The sequence below is a fragment of the Tachypleus tridentatus genome, chromosome 4 (genome assembly GCF_004210375.1).
Source record: "Tachypleus tridentatus isolate NWPU-2018 chromosome 4, ASM421037v1, whole genome shotgun sequence".
NCBI lineage: Eukaryota > Metazoa > Arthropoda > Merostomata > Xiphosura > Limulidae > Tachypleus > Tachypleus tridentatus.
The window spans coordinates 113,488,430-113,506,844 of NC_134828.1; the positions used below are offsets into that span (position 1 = coordinate 113,488,430).

At 37.7% G+C, this 18,415-nt stretch overlaps 1 protein-coding gene across 1 annotated transcript in view; it reads right to left on the bottom strand.

Annotated features, from left to right (window-relative positions):
• Nucleotides 1-6,989: 6,989 nt before the first annotated feature.
• LOC143249904 (activin receptor type-2A-like) overlaps nucleotides 6,990-18,415 on the bottom strand; it is a 96,819-nt gene continuing 85,393 nt past the window's right edge. Inside the window, exons 12-13 of the transcript XR_013028029.1 lie at nucleotides 14,196-14,510; nucleotides 6,990-7,566 (exon numbers count right to left, since the gene is read on the bottom strand). The gene's annotated coding sequence lies outside the window, so the exon portion shown is untranslated. The remainder of the gene's footprint in view (nucleotides 7,567-14,195; nucleotides 14,511-18,415) is intronic.

The window sequence follows — 18,415 nt, forward strand, 5'->3', positions numbered from 1 at the left end:
TATTCTATATTTTTGACAGTATTCACTTATTCTATTTAGTTGTGGTTGTATGTTAGTGGCTGCTATAGTGGGTGTTGTGGCACTTTTCCAGACTGCCACATTATCTGTGAACTGTGAAGAGAATCCATGATTTGGATCCTTCAGTGGCATATTGTTTAAATACATGATGAAGAGTATAGGGCTAACCACCCCTCCCTGAGGGACACCAGCTTCTGGGGTAAAGTATTCAGAAAAGGTTCCTTCAACATTCACTCTACATTTTCTGTTTTCCACAAAGTTAGATAACCAGTGAATAATTCCTCACGGTAGTTCCATTTCATTCATACGGAACCTTAGACCATTGTGCCATACAGTGTCGAATTCTTTCTCAATGTCAAGAAAGCAGGCGAAGTGCATTGTTTTTTTGTTAAAGCTATCTATTATCTCTTCAATTAGGCTGACTAAGTGGTCAGTTGTTTGTTTACATTTCCTGAATCCATTTTGTTCTTTTGGTAATTTTAATGTTATCTCCAAAAATGTGGAGAGTCTATTACTGATTATTCTTTCGAGAATTTTACCTATACAACTGGTCAGGCTGATTGGTTGGTAGCTATTAGGTTTATTTGCTGGCTTTCCTTCCTTAAGGAACATTAATATATTAGCATACTTCCAAGAAACTGGTACGTATCCTGAGGATAGTGATAAGTTAAAAAGTGCTTTTAGGTGGTCAAACAATATCGGAGTAATCGTTTTTAGAAGGATGGATTGTATCTCAGCTTCATCCGGAGATTTGTCTTTTGTGTTTTTTTATTGCTTCATGAAGTTCATGTATGGATATTTCTTTCGTTAGGATCTTGTCTTCGTGGTTTGTTATGCGTCTTGTATTTATCTCAGATATACTTGTTGGGAAAACTGGTTCAAATTGCTCTTTATTGTTTAGTATACAATTTGCAATAAGCATTCATATCTACTTCAGGCTGTATTTTAAATGTCTTTTGTATTTGGTCTTCGAAATCTTTGCCTTTTCTTTATTTGTGTATGCTATTGTATTATTGTATTCAGGTGTAGGATATTTATTGTATTATTGTATTCAGGTGTAGGATATTTATTGTATTATTGTATTCAGGTGTAGGATATTTATTTGCGGATGAATTGTCGTTGTTGAGTCGTCTAAAGTGTGTCCAGAATTTCTGGAGTAAGCTTTATCGTTTAAATTTGAGCAGAAATTATCCCATTTATCTTGTTTTAGTAGTTTTATTTGTGCTCTAATGTGATTCCTTATATTGTTTATTTGTGCTTTGGTTTATCTATCTTTTGTTATCATGAACTGTCTTCGTTTTTTTATTAGGTTTATCATTTGGGTGTTTGGTTTCCATGTGATATTTGTTGTTTTATGGTTTTGTTTCGGTATTGTTTTATTGGCAACTTTCTGAAGGCACTCCGTTATTGTTTGACAATAGTTATCCAATTCAATATGGTTTTTACTTCTTCTGTAACGTTACCAGGTAATATATTGTTTAATTCCTTTTGATAGTCTTGCCAATTTGTTTTATTAAAATCGAATTTTTCTTTTCTGTGGGTTTTACTTTTATGAGAGACAAGACCGAACACATAACATATTAGTAAAAGGTCGCTATCAACATCCCCCCCCTGAAATTTTATTAGCTTCTGGCTCTTACTTTATGTGTTAAGACACAGAACTAGTACGTCACTGGTGTTAGTAACATACGTTGTGTGTATGTGTGGGTGTTATCATTCAGTAGGGCAAAATTATTATCATTTATACTGTCTTACACTGCTAAATTAAGGACAGCTAGCACAGATAGCCCTCGAGTAGCTTTGTGCGAAATTAAAAAACAACAACAACAAATATAACAAAATTGAACGGAACATACATACAATGAGCCACTATGGTGGTTCATAAAAGGGATCGACCCGGAATTACAAAAAAAAAAAAAAATGCTATAAGAGAATAGAATGTTCGGGCAAGAAGAACCTTGAACAGTAGAGTTCAGTTCAAGTAACATTTCATAACATTTAATAGTGAATGCTAGAACAAGTAAATATACGAAAATTCCGAGAAAAAAACAACAACACGTATTTTAGATTTACAGGAAGGAGACATTACATTTGGTGACGTCAAAATAGCTATCTATAGTCTAAGTAAATAATGCTTCCCTACTTTGTACATTCCATATTTCCAACTTCTAAAATGTATAATTTTATATTTATTTGGTAACAAAGCCACGATGACAATAATTTTAACTGTATTTGAGTCAATTCTAAAAGGAACGGAAATATCCAGCATCAGTTAGGGTTTCAAACGTAATTATAAAAAAAAAAAAAAAAACTTGGTCATCTAATTCAAAGGAATTGTTGTCCCTGCAAGATATAACCCTGTAGTCTATACTGACAGAATCAAAATACAGTTACAGTTAAGGGAAAAAAATCTCTAAACAAAGGGAACAGTAACTCCTAAAAAAAAACTCATACTTTTGCACTTGTATGGTGCTCACGTCTATAAAACTTCCAGTTAGTAAGTATTGCCCCATTTCCAGCCATACGATGCAGGGTAAATTTGGGCAACACTACAGAGTTTCAGCTTTTAGCACACTCCTTTGAGTAATCTATGAAACACGTGGTATCGCAGTAGGCTGAAGTCGAGCCACTTACAGAATTTGATTCTTTTTTGTTAAATAACCCTACACAATAATAACCCACCTGGCATGGCCAGGTGGGTTAAGGCGTTCCCCTCGTAATCTGAGGGTCGCGTGTTCGAATCCATCCTCGCACCAAACATGCTTGCTCCTTCAGCCGTGGGGGCATTATAATGGTACGGTCAATCCCACTATTCGTTGGTAAAAGTGTAGCCCAAGAGTTGGCGGTGGGTGGTGATGACTAGCCACCTTTCCTCTTGTCTTACACTGCTAAATGGGGACGGCTAGTGTAGATAGCCCTCGAGTCACTTTGCGCGAAATTCAAAACAAACAGTCGTGCAGAGCTACACGAGTTTCCTAAATTTCCAGTCAACACTATTACACACCAAGAAAAAACAAAAGACTGGAGCACCCATCAACTGGTAAAACATATCACTGTAACAGAAGTAGTAACTGCTATTAACAACACAAAAAACAAAGCCCCGGGAGAAGATGCTATTCAAGCTATCCTCCTAAAACAAGGCACTCGGAGATTATATGAACACCTAACAGCGTTATTTAATCTCTCACTATCAGCTGGATATATCCCCGTTTCTTGGAAGGAAGCAACAATATTAATGTTCCAGAAAGAAGGAAAGCCAGCGAATAAACCAAACAACTACCGCCCGATTAGCTTAACCAGTTGTATTGGCAAAGTATTAGAGAGGATAATTAGTAATCGTCTGTCAGTTTACTTAGACGAAAATTCAAAATTACCAGAAATTCAAAACGGATTTCGAAAAAACCGCCAAACTACAGACCACCTGATTCGACTTACAGAATCAATTACCGACAGCTTCAACAAAAAAGAATGCACTGTAGCTTGCTTTCTCGACATTGAGAAAGCATTTGACACAGTGTGGCATAACGGCTTACGACATAGATTGCTTGAAATGGCATTACCCCAGGAAACTATTCGCTGGCTGTCCAACTTCCTGGATAACAGAATGTGTAAAGTAAATGTAAATGGGGCCCACTCAGGGTCCTTTTCACCCGAAGCAGGAGTCCCGCAGGGAGGGGTTGTTAGCGCTATATTATTTATCATGTACGTGAGTAATATGCCTCTGTCGGACATAAATTTAGGTTATGCATCACAGTTCGCTGACGATGTAGCAGTCTGGAAAAGTGCCCCCACTCCGTCAATAGCAGCAACGAACCTACAACCAGTCCTAAATAACATCGAAGAATATTGCCAGAAATACAGAATCAAAATTAATATTCCAAAAACCCAAGTCATAGTATTCAGCAGACTGAATAAGCTGAAAAAAGATCCACCAAAACTCTATATGAACGGATCACTTTTACTGACTGCTACTTCTGCTAAATTTCTAGGTCTAACCTATGACTCAAAATTAACGTGGCTACCACATATCAAAAATGTACTGATACGAATCTGGAAAAGAGCAAACTATGCAAGAAGTCTTTCAGGTAAAATCCAAGGAACATCACCAGACAACATACTTAAAATCTACAAAACGTACATTAGACCAACAATAGAATATGCATCACCTGCCTGGATTAACATAGCACCCACACATGTACAGAAACTTCAACGTATACAAAATTCTGTACTAACTTCAACGTATACAAAATTCTGTACTAACTTCAACGTATACAAAATTCTGTACTAACTTCAGCATATAAAGTACCACGTAGCACCTCAACCACATTCATGCACAAGTATGCAAACATAGATACAATAGCTGAAAGACTCTTGCATAATTCTCTAAAATATTTCAATAAGAATTGGCATAAAAATGACTTAATGTGTGATCTCGACAGATATCACGTACATGATGTAAATGGTCCTAAATACCTCTCCCCTTTTAACATATATTTAAGAAATGTAACACAAGCTGGCCACTATGCACTAGACACTTAGTCCTTGTTTCTTTTTATTATTATAATTATTATTTTCTTTTTAATCATTATTATTTTTTTATTTTTTTTCTCTTTTTGAATTATTATTCAAGTATTGAATAATAATAATTATTACTTTCTTTGTGTGTGTGTGTGTGTTACTACAAGTAGTAGTAGCATTCTCTCAATCGAGAAAAAGGAAAAAAATACAAAAAATATATATATATGAAAATACAAAAATATATATATATGGAAAAAATTAAATTAAATGAAAAAAACAAAAACTTCTTGTTCGTCCATGCATGGACTGAGCCATGAAATGGACCTGAGTATGATGTTATACTTTTACTCTGGCCCAAAGCTTAAAAAACAAACAAAAAAAAACCCCTAAAGACAGACGCTATAATCGTTCGGGAGGGAGGAAGAGGTCAAATGTACCTGACCCGCCTGGGTATTTAACAACATCAATACCCAAATACCCACACAGTCAAACTACTCGAGGTCGATCTGTAATCAAACAATCGGTATAAAACACTAACTTACAAGTTAATTACGTTTCCTAACCATTCGCACTGAAATCGTCCTTAAAATGATGCTTAACTAATTCCCTTGTTCTACATTTCTATTAATACGAAAATAGTCCAGAAAAAAAAAAACGTTTATTAAATATCATGTAATAAATAATTAAAACTTATATTTTTACCAGTTTGACTTTATTATATTGATATAACTTGACAATATTCATAAAAGTTTACATCATTTATTAACCTTACATGCAACATTTGAATAAATTGAAAATTCGTTGATAATATATTCAGTTTTCAGTGATGTTATATAACGTTCAGTGACATTCAAAATACGTTCGTTATTTCTACAATGAATGTATGGTGGACATACAGTTTGGTTTGGTCGCAAAGTTTAATCTGAAATGACAGACATTAACCCAGTGTTTCAGTACGTCTAATACTTTAGAAATGTGTACTTACTTGTGTTGAAGATAACACCACAGTTTTAAGTAGGAAGGAAGTGATATGTCAAGGTCAAAACATTCAGGACGACGGGGGCAAGTCAGTTTAGATACAGATTTCAAGTGCAGAATTTTTGTTTTTACATTTTTAAGTTGGAGGGAGGTGATATGTCAAGGTCAAGACGTTAAGCACGACGAGGGACAGCCAGTTTAATTACAGATTTCAAGTGCAGAATTTTTGGTTTTACATTTTTAAGTTGGAGGGAGGTGATATGTCAAGGTAAAGACGTTAAGCACGACGAGGGACAGCCAGTTTAATTACAGATTTCAAGTGCAGAATTTTTGTTTTTACATTTTTAAGTTGGAGGGAGGTGATATGTCAAGGTCAAGACGTTAAGCACGACGGGGGACAGCCAGTTTAGTTACAGATTTCAAGTGCAGAATTTTTGGTTTTACATTTTTAAGTTGGAGGGAGGTGATATGTCAAGGTCAAGACGTTAAGCACGACGGGGGACAGCCAGTTTAGTTACAGATTTCAAGTGCAGAATTTTTGGTTTTACATTTTTAAGTTGGAGGGAGGTGATATGTCAAGGTCAAGACGTTCAGGACGACGAGGGACAGCCAGTTTAGTTACAGATATCAAGTGCAGAAATTTTGTTTTTACATTTTTAAGTTGGAGGGAGGTGATATATCAAGGTCAAAACGTTCAGGACGACGGGGGACAGCCAGTTTAGTTACAGATTTCATGTGCAGAATTTTTGTTTTTACATTTTTAAGTTGGAGGGAGGTGATATGTCAAGCTCAAAACGTTCAGGACGACGGGGGACAGCCAGTTTAGTTACAAATTTCATGTGCAGAATTTTTGTTTTTACATTTTTAAGTTGGAGGGAGGTGATATGTCAAGGTCAAGACGTTCAGGACGACTGGGGACAGCCAGTTTAGTTACAGATTTCAAGTGCAGAATTGTTTTTTATTTTATATATTCCGAAATAGAGAAATTTTGATTACTTTGGATAATTCCCTTTTATGTTTAATTTATGGTGATTTATTGTATGTTACTAATAGCCTGCTAGAAGAAGCGTACACTGCAGATATTGTTACATTGGTCTGTAAGTTATTACTGTAAGCACGTTGGATTTATAAAATATGAAAGACAGTATCTTTTATTGTAAGAAACAAAAATTAAAATAATTTATTAAGAAATGTTTTATTCTTATCACATTTATTTTACAGATTTTATTTGTTCTTCAAAGGAAGGATTCAAACACATTTTGTGTAATAAATCTTGGTTAAAGCTGTTTTTATCTATATTACTCGAGGACCCCGGCATGGTCAGGTGGTTAGGGCACACGACTCGTAATTTGAGGGGCGCGGGTTCGATTCCCCGTGACACCAAACATGCTCGCCCTTTTAACCGCGAGTGTGTTATAATGTGACGGTCAATCCTACTATTAGTTGGTAAAAGAGTAGCCCACGAGTTGGCGGTGTGTGGTGATGAGTAGTTATCTTCCCTCTGGTCTTGCACTGTTAATTTAGGGACAGCTAGCGCAGATAGCCTTCGTGTAGCTTTGCGCGAAATTCAAAACAAACCAAAAATATAATATCATTCCAGAAAATTTCTTTTATAGAACCTGGTAAAATCAAGTTTAGTTAAACATAGATTAAAATACATTGCTTTACTCTTGTCGATACTGATATCAAATATAGCCATGATTTATGGATGACAAGTTTGTTGTTTCTTCAGAACACTTGTTTAACCTATGTATCAATAAGGTTTAATGTTTTTATTCAGTCACTTTTCACTAAGCATTAAAATGATAAATCTGTACATATAAGGTCTGCCATTCTGAATTTTAGAAAACAAAGAGAATCTTATCAGATCCACGACAATGACCCTTAGCACACATCGAAATATATGCAATCCTGGTTGCAGAGGAACCATATAAGCGTTCTGGAGTGGCCATCGCAGTCACCCGATCTCAACCCAATTGAAAACGTTTGGCATGAGTTGAAGACCAGGATTCATCAGCGTCATCCGAAAAACCTTCAAGAGTTGGAGGCCTTCTGTAAAGAAGAATAGAAGAAAATACCAGTCGAGTACTGTCAAACGATTATGGAGGGCTATGAGGAGAGATTGCACCAAGTAATTCACCTGAAAGGCTACACAACTGACCATTAAAGTAGACACACGAACACTTTCTGCCCCTCCTATGTTTGGTTATTTGTTTATAAACAGTTTATTTTTCGTTCAATTTACATAAAAATTTATGTAGATGTGTGTTAGTATAATATTTATAATATACTTTATTTTCGTTATCCTAATCATGCTACATTTTAAGTTATGAGGAAAAAAGTACTCACGACGCAGGGGTACGAACACTTTCTGTCGTAACTGTATATACAGTTAAATAATTTTAATACGCTAAGTTAAACATAAGTTTTGAATGTACATATCATGAAACCATCTTGTCTTCGCACTACACAATATTCAAATTTGATTAGGAACTGCACACAAACAGTGTAATCAGGATTTCAACGTTCAGAACACTAATAACGGGTTTGTCCTCCATTCGTCGCCAGAAGAGCCTGGATCCTGGTGACATATATGTCACCAGCTTGCCAATCTGCCTCTGGGGGATGATGTCCCACTCAGCCAGAAGTACTGCACATAGATCAGCGAGAGAACTGGGAGCAGGAATCCGATAACGGATGCACTGATCCAGAATGTCCCAGAGATGCTCAATGGGATTTATATCGGGCGAATATGGAGGCCAGTCCAGAACATTCACATTGTTGTCACTCAAGCAATTTGTACACACCCTTGCCGTGTGCGGACGTACATTGTCGTGCATGAAGGTGCACCACAAAGTGTGCCGCGACCCTGGCTGGTGTCATCAGCATCCCGACCCCCTGATCTCTGCTTTCTTGCGTCAGCCGTGACATCTTTCTTTGTGGCGAAATTAAACTTTTAAAATCCGGCGTTTTATAGGCTGAAGGAACAGTGTGTACTGCATACAAAAGTTCTTTCTATACTCTCACATTATGTACAACAGCAAGGGATGAGTAAGTTTTGACTGGTTTAAATACTGACACGTGATCACGCTGATTAAAATGATCTGAACTACTGAACTGTTTTCAGAGAATATTCATGATTAAAATCCAGGCGTGTTTGTACCGTTATTGCTCAACCTGTATGAAACAACACATTTTATGACTTGTTGCGTTTCTAATGCCGCTCACTATAAACGCTGCTGTAATTTACTAATTACGTACTATTTTAGTTTATTGTAAATAAAATAAGTGCTGCTCACAATAAGGAAGTGGTTAAAAAGATAAAATTGAACAGTGAAGAAAAAGCAGTAAAAAAGGTCAAAGGTCAGTTTGTTACACAGAAGTAGCTGATTCGCCTCGCGCATATGCTATTGGGATTGGTCATTGCATCACCTCAACTTACGACAATTAAATATTCATGTTCGACAATTCAAGGACTTTGGAAAAGGAAATCCGTATCCAACCAAGGAAGGTTTCACTTTTAATACGACAGAATGGTAGGAACTTAAACAGTGGAGCTCAAACATTGGTGTTGTTGTACAGAGCACAAAGAAACAATACTTTTGTCTAGAACAGAATCGTGTAATTTGTATTGCATGTATTAATAACCTATTATGTTTTACGTATCAATCTGGTTATCGTGGTATTGATATAATTATCTGATCCAGTGACGCCCAAGCCACAAGTTCCGAGCATCATTCTTGATATAAGTCGTAATATATCAACGTACTTTTCTTTTTTCGTGATTCCGTTGACGCGGTGAAGGCTGCCTGCACCAAAAGAGCTGAAGGAACCCCATAGCATGATCGTGCCACCTCCGTGTTTAACTGTAGGGACAGTGTTCTTTGGAAGATTTCGTTCCCCCTTCTTACGGAAAATATAGCGAACAGCATTGTGGCCGAAAAGCTCGATTTTAGTCTCATCTGACCACAAAATACTCTCCCAATAGGTAAAGGGTTTATCTACATGCTTTCTTGCATACTTCAATCGTGCTTCTAAATGAACAGGCTTTAAATATGGAGTTCTACGAGGAAGGTATGCTTGAACTCAGAAGAACGTAACATGTTCGTAACTGTCAGTTTCCCTTACCAGTTTCTGTATGTCATTATGTGTTAAACGAGGGTTCCTACCAACTTCTCCGAGAACCTTCCTCTTGGTTCTCTCTGGAATTTTGGTTGGGCGTCCGGAACGAGGGAGGTCAGCAGTTGATCCTGAAACCTTAAACTTGGCAATTATGCTTTAAACAGTAGATTTCGACATTAAGTTGTGTAGCAATACCGGAAAGAGACACACAAGAATTATTTTACAATAATTCGTTTTTTTTAAATCACTGGACAGTTGTTTCCTGTTCGTCATGATGACCAAGCAGATAATGACGGAGACGGCGCTAAATTGCCGGAAGTACATTTTTTGCTGGCTAAATTCCAATAATTATGAATCCAGTGTCTAGTTCTGGAATGGTATAATGTAGTTTATTCACCAAACTAAACAATATTTTTACAGGAATATCAGTTTTTTTCACACGTACTGAACTGTACGAACACTTTCTGCTCCTCCTATTTTTGGTTATTTCTTTATAAACAGTTTATTTGTCGTTCAGTTTACGTAAAAATCTATGTAGATGTGTGTTAGTGTAATATTTATAATATATTATACTTTTATTAGCCTACTCGTAATAATTTTTATGTTATGAGCAAAAAACCACTCGGGACGCAGGGGTACAAACACTTTCTGTCTTAACTGTACGTTGTTACGTTTTTAATGTCGTTCAGTATATTTACAATAAACTAAAATAGTACGTAATTAGTAAATTACAACAGCATTATTTATTATTTTCGTGAATATGAATGAAAACAAAAATTTCACTGCGTCAAAGAAACACATAAATGTAACAATATACTTAGGGTTAAAGGTTATTAAAGTTTCATTATTCTTTCGTCTGTACAGTAAAACTTTATTAGTCTGATTACACTGGGGAACACTTTTTCAGTAACTTTGAGTTGCATTGGATATTGTAACTGATTCTGAAGGAGTTTTAGGCGCTGATTTCAAATCTGAAATTAGTTTTTCTCTACAAGCTCTAGTTTGTATGCAATTTGAGGTTAATGAAATTGTACAAATGTGAACTTGCGTAAACCATGTATAAGCATTTTGACGTCCATATATATAGATAGCTTCTAATATTTTGATCATTCTTCTTTTGTTTCAGATCAAACATGGCTTCCAAAAATAGATATCATTGCAGAAACAAGCCTGATGCCTTCTGCTACATATGTGGATGCTACACACTCAATCTTCAGAGACGTAACATATCCTCGTTCGTCAAGCGTGCCTACAAGGCATATTTTGAAGTTCATCTTGGTGATCAAGACAAGCAATGGGCTCCTCATGTTGTGTGCCACAATTGTGAGGAAATGCTTCGAGACTGGACCAAAGGAAAACGCAATGGTCTGTCTTTTGGTGTTCCAATGATTTGGCGCGAACCCACCAACCATGTAGGACCTGGCATGGCCTAGCGCGTAAGGCGTGCGACTCGTAATCCGAGGGTCGCGGGTTCGCGCCCGCATCGCGCCAAACATGCTCGCCCTCCCAGCCGTGGGGGCGTTATAATGTGACGGTCAATCCCACTATTCGTTGGTAAAAGAGTAGCCCAAGAGTTGGCGGTGGGTGGTGATGACTAGCTGCCTTCCCTCTAGTCTTACACTGCTAAATTAGGGATGGCTATCACAGATAGCCCTCGAGTAGCTTTGTGCGAAATTCCAAAACAAACAAACAAACAAAACCAACCATGTAACTGACTGTTATTTCTGCATGGTAAACACTACGGGTGTTGGGAAGAAAACCGACATAAGATTACGTATCCGAACATTTCCTCAGCTATTCGGCCTGCTCCGCACTCTGAAGAAGTTCCTGTTCCAGTTTTCAAAGGCTTGCCTTCATTGGACGATAAAGACATTGGACATGATACAAGCGAACAAGTCAGTTGTGACAGTGAATTGTCAGAAAAGTGTACACAATCGGAGAACTGTTCTTCAGACACTGAACCTTTCCCCGTCCCCAAGCCTCTTCCCCAGGCTGAACTGAATGATTTAGTGCGAGATTTAGGTCTTTCAAAGAAAGCAGCAGAGCTTTTGGCATCAAGATTACAAGGCAGAAATCTTGTTGATCACTCTGTTAATGTATCATATTTCAGAAAGCGTGACCAGCTTTTAGTGACCTTCTTTTCAGAAGACACACAGTTTGTTTACTGCCATGACATCCAAGGGCTTCTCAAAGAACTGGGTGTACCTTACTATAGTCCTGCTGAATGGAGACTCTTTTTAGACAGTTCAAAACGCAGTCTAAAGTGTGTTCTTTTACATAATGGGAATTTTTATGAGCAGTACCTGTCGGTCACTCAGTGCATTTGCGGGAAGACTATGATGATATGAGAATGGTCATGGACTTATTAAAATATCATGAGCACAATTGGATCATTTGTGTAGACTTAAAGATGGTCAACTTTCTTCTTGGACAACAGAAAGGTTTCACCAAGTTTCCATGTTTCCTCTGTATGTGGGACAGCCAAGCACGAGACAGACATTGGGTCCAGAAGGACTGGCCTATTCGTGACACCCTTGAAGCAGGCATGCCAAATATCATACAAGACCAATTGTAAGCAGACATAAGATCATCTTTCCTCCTCTTCACATCAAATTAGGTTTGATGAAGCAATTTGTCAAGGCACTGGAAACCGAAGGTGAATGTTTCCAACACATCATCACAGCTTTACCAGGGTTATCATTTGAGAAGATCAAAGCAGGCGTGTTTGATGGCCCACAGATTCGAACCCTAATTCGTGATGATCAGTTTGTTGCTAAGATGACCGCTTTAGAAAAGGCAGCATGGTTATCCTTTGTGGCAGTCGTTCAGAACTTCCTTGGAAACAATAAGGCGGAGAACTACAGTGAACTTGTGAACAGAATGCTCCTCGCTTTTCGTGATCTCGGGTGCAACATGAGCATCAAGCTTCATTTTTTGAACAACCACCTTGATAAGTTCCCTGACAACCTGGGGGCTGTGAGTGACGAACAAGGAGAACGATTCCACCAAGACCTAAAGGTCATGGAAGAACGCTACCAAGGGCGCTGGGACAAAAGTATGATGGCTGACTACTGCTGGAGCATTAAACGAGATTGTCCAGATGAAGTGTACAAACGCAAAAGTTACAAACGCAAATTCCTACCTGAATAAAATACACAAACAAATTGATAAGCTATTCCTATAATTTTTTATAATAACGAAAAATTAAAAAATAAATAAAAATGTCAAATTGCATAAAATCTGTAGCTTGCAGACAAAAAACCGACTTCAGATTTGAAATCAACACACTCAAATTGACTACAGAAAGGTCTTTTTTTAAATGCAACGAAATGAGTGTTCCACAGTGTTATTAGTGGTCAAGGGAACAGGGTATTTATTTTTGAAAAGTGACCCAATATGACTGGGTGTAAGACTATTTATTATAGACTTATATTAAAAATTAGAAAAAACCTGAACTTGGAACGTATCAATACTAATCATAAAAGCTAAACGTGTTACCATTCAAACATATGATTCATTGTGTTGTTTCATGAATTCTCAAACATTTTACACGTTTTAGTAAATATACATTTAGTGTTCTGTATGACAATGTAATGTGGTTTGGTTTGTTTTGAATTTCGCGCAAAGTTACTCGAGGGCTACCTGTGCTAGCTTTCTAATTTAGCAGTGAAGGCAGCTAGACACCATCACTCACCGCCCACTCTTGGGCTACTCTTTTACCAACGAATAGTGGGATTGACCGCACATTATAACGCCCCCACGACTGAAAGGGCGAGCATGTTTGGCGCATAGAAAAAGAGACCTAAATTATAAAATAGCACATGATATAGTAAGAACTAACGACAGATTAAACAGATAGAATGAAATCAGACAAACGTCCGTACTGCCAGAGCATACAAACAACAAAACATGCTTTCTGTGAGTGTGCATATGTAAAAGTATTTTGGCGGAAGATTTCCGCCATTTTTCACACGGGTTTGATGAGTTACATTACAGTCCTCTTCAATTCTCCTCTACCTGTAAAGAATAATCAGAATTTCTCCTTCATCTTTTTGATACCAGATATGATCCGCAAGATGTAAAGCTGTTTACTAAAACGTACAGGAAATCGTTCCGGTGGTGATGAGAAGAATCAGATCAAATACGAGAATTAGGTTAAAAATCGATAAGCATCGGTTAACGAATGAAGAATTTAATAAAAGATGAAAATAATGGAAATGAAAGGTGGATTCATAGATCTCAAATTATAAATTTACTATGTTGAAGCAAACATCGCACGCTGACTTCAAAGTAGACGACGGAGGAGGAAACCACGGCGGACCAGCCAACGTTGGAGGTGCAAATCTGGTTACTGAATGTGTTTGTGTGTTCACATGTGTAGGTGCTTGGACAAATGACTCGTGGACCGTAATAATAGTGACTTTGACTACACATATGAAGTTGTGTATTTTGTTCCCCAAATGTGTTCAACCCACACGGCAGGAAATCCAGAGGCAACTGTGATAAAGGAAAACTACAGAACAAGAAACAAGGAAACTAAGGTAATTTCCATAACTTACTTTGTGTTGACTGGGGTTGCAGGGTAGGCTGGAGATATGCCCTATCCTCTTCTCACAGTAAGGGCTTAGTTAGAATAGTTAGTGTGTTCTCTAAGCTGACGGAATGGAGGCAGGATACAGGAGATAGAGTTAGGAAGCCTACTTCTAGAGTACAGACCGTACCCTGGGGCCTGTTGGGTGGCGGATGGTCCTTGGCGACGGACTGCGCAAGAACCCCTGTGTGGTTAGCTGTTGAGTGGATAGTTCGTCATGCTGGCGGGCGTTGGTTCCACGGAGGTGAGCCCGGAATACTCAGGTTAGTGATGGAAGCCGAATCTTTGAGGAAGGAAAGACCTACATGATCATGTATCGACTTGGAGTACAGAGACCACACAAACTTGATAACTCGGAGTATTGATCCGAAGTCGCTCAATTTAAATTCCGAACAGAAATCGAATGTAGACTACAGCCGAGTTCCAACGGCAAAGTCAACACGTAATGTTAAAAAACTGATATCACTGGCAAATGTCGTACATAAAATAATATGTAATAGTTTCTCTAGCACAGGGATCTGGGTGATAAAGAACTATCCTTATCACTCAAGCCCTTATCGTTCTTAGAGCAAACATGTGTGGGAAGATGACGTTTAAAAGTAGGAAAATAGTAGGTATGGTTGTTGACCTAACCACAGAAACATTGTGTGTTAACAAGAGTGTGGAGTGAAAGTGATCACTGGACATGGTGGGGTGTTCTGAAAAGTGTCGGGAAATAGGTAGGGTTGAGTCGAGGGTTATTATAAGGTCTAGAATATCATAAGAGTCAGTAGCCATATGACAACCTGTAGGAGTATTACTGTTGACGACGTACGTATTACTATTTTGTAGAGAAGTGTAAAGGAATATGCAACCAGAGTTAGTGGAAATCGGTCTGTGTGAGTACATTGAAATCTCCTAGTAGAATGGGTTTAGGCTACATTAGGAAACAGATATGTTTATGTCTCATGGTTTACTCGATGAATAATACATGGTTACAAGTCAGATCAATTGATTAAGCCCGATACTGCATCGGATGTTTTCATTTATTTATGAAAAAGTTCTTGTTTCCATAGTTTACGATGTGAAAGATCGTATTTTCAAAATAAGTAGTTATTCAAAATAATAGTTATTCCGCTGTTTTAAGACGTGTGAATGACTTAGAGCGCAAGAGGTTTATATCAAATATTTTTATTCGCTATAGTTTCTGAAATTATAATTATTTCTCCACGTAGAAGACCTCAAGTTTATTGGTATCTAAACCTCCTTGGCAGTTTGTGTGTAACATGTTGAATGTATTTCTGAATGTTGTGCCTTACACTTAAGAGTTTTAATGTAAAGTTTGGTGTGGCTTGGCCTAAAATTCAGTAACAACAAACAGTTTCACTGGTTTAGAAGGTGATAACTGAACAGCTGTACTGAATATACAACAGTTTCACTGGTTTAGAAGATGGTCTAGGATAACTGAACAGCTGTACTGAATACACAACAGTTTCACTGGTTTAGAAGGTGGTCTAGGATAACTGAACAGCTGTACTGAATACACAACAGTTTCACTGGTTTAGAAGGTGGTCTAAGATAACTGAACAGCTGTACTGAATACACAACAGTTTCACTGGTTTAGAAGGTGGTCTAAGATAACTGAACAGCTGTACTGAATATACAACAGTTTCACTGGTTTAGAAGGTGGTCTAGGATAACTGAACAGTTGTACTGAATATACAACAGTTTCACTGGTTTAGAAGGTGGTCTAGGATAACTGAACAGTTGTACTGAATATACAACAGTTTCACTGGTTTAGAAGGTGGTCTAGGATAACTGAACAGTTGTACTGAATATACAACAGTTTCACTGGTTTAGAAGGTGGTCTACGATAACTGAACAGTTGTACTGAATATACAACAGTTTCACTGGTTTAGAAGGTGGTCTAGGATAACTGAACAGTTGTACTGAATATACAACAGTTTCACTGGCTTAGAAGGTGGTCTAGGATAACTCAACAGCTGTACTGAATATACAACAGTTTCACTGGCTTAGAAGGTGGTCTAGGATAACTCAACAGCTGTACTGAATATACAACAGTTTCACTGGTTTAGAAGGTGGTCTAGGATAACTGAACAGCTGTACTGAATACACAACAGTTTCACTGGTTTAGAAGGTGGTCTAGGAAAACTGAACAGCTGTACTGAATATACAACAGTTTCACTGGTTTAGAAGGTGGTCTAGGATAACTGAACAGTTGTACTGAATATACAACAGTTTCACTGGTTTAGAAGGTGGTCTAGAATAACTGAACAGTTGTACTGAATATACAACAGTTTCACTGGTTTAGAAGGTGGTCTAGGATAACTGAACAGCTGTACTGAATATACAACAGTTTCACTGGTTTAGAAGGTGGTCTAGGATAACTGAACAGCTGTACTGAATATACAACAGTTTCACTGGTTTAGAAGGTGGTCTAGGATAACTGAACAGCTGTACTGAATACACAACAGTTTCACTGGTTTAGAAGGTGGTCTAGGATAACTGAACAGCTGTACTGAATATACAACAGTTTCACTGGTTTAGAAGGTGGTCTAAAATAACTGAACAGCTGTACTGAATATACAACAGTTTCACTGGTTTAGAAGGTGGTCTAGGATAACTGAACAGCTGTACTGAATATACAACAGTTTCACTGGTTTAGAAGGTGGTCTAGGAAAACTGAACAGCTGTACTGAATATACAACAGTTTCACTGGTTTAGAAGGTGATGTAGGAAAACTGAACAGCTGTACTGAATATACAACAGTTTCACTGGTTTAGAAGGTGGTCTAGGAAAACTGAACAGCTGTACTGAATATACAACAGTTTCACTGGTTTAGAAGGTGGTCTAGGATAACTGAACAGTTGTACTGAATATACAACAGTTTCACTGGCTTAGAAGGTGGTCTAGGATAACTGAACAGTTGTACTGAATATACAACAGTTTCACTGGCTTAGAAGGTGGTCTAGGATAACTGAACAGTTGTACTGAATATACAACAGTTTCACTGGCTTAGAAGGTGGTCTAGGATAACTGAACAGCTGTACTGAATATACAACAGTTTCACTGGTTTGAAGGTGGTCTAGGATAACTGAACAGCTGTACTGAATATACAACAGTTTCACTGGTTTAGAAGGTGGTCTAGGATAACTGAACAGTTGTACTGAATATACAACAGTTTCACTGGTTTAGAAGGTGGTCTAGAATAACTGAACAGTTGTACTGAATATACAACAGTTTCACTGGTTTAGAAGGTGGTCTAGGATAACTGAACAGCTGTACTGAATATACAACAGTTTCACTGGTTTAGAAGGTGGTCTAGGATAACTGAACAGCTGTACTGAATATACAACAGTTTCACTGGTTTAGAAGGTGGTCTAGGATAACTGAACAGCTGTACTGAATACACAACAGTTTCACTGGTTTAGAAGGTGGTCTAGGATAACTGAACAGCTGTACTGAATATACAACAGTTTCACTGGTTTAGAAGGTGGTCTAAAATAACTGAACAGCTGTACTGAATATACAACAGTTTCACTGGTTTAGAAGGTGGTCTAGGATAACTGAACAGTTGTACTGAATATACAACAGTTTCACTGGCTTAGAAGGTGGTCTAGGATAACTGAACAGTTGTACTGAATATACAACAGTTTCACTGGCTTAGAAGGTGGTCTAGGATAACTGAACAGCTGTACTGAATATACAACAGTTTCACTGGTTTGAAGGTGGTCTAGGATAACTGAACAGCTGTACTGAATATACAACAGTTTCACTGGTTTAGAAGGTGGTCTAGGATAACTGAACAGTTGTACTGAATATACAACAGTTTCACTGGTTTAGAAGGTGGTCTAGAATAACTGAACAGTTGTACTGAATATACAACAGTTTCACTGGTTTAGAAGGTGGTCTAGGATAACTGAACAGCTGTACTGAATATACAACAGTTTCACTGGTTTAGAAGGTGGTCTAGGATAACTGAACAGCTGTACTGAATATACAACAGTTTCACTGGTTTAGAAGGTGGTCTAGGATAACTGAACAGCTGTACTGAATACACAACAGTTTCACTGGTTTAGAAGGTGGTCTAGGATAACTGAACAGCTGTACTGAATATACAACAGTTTCACTGGTTTAGAAGGTGGTCTAAAATAACTGAACAGCTGTACTGAATATACAACAGTTTCA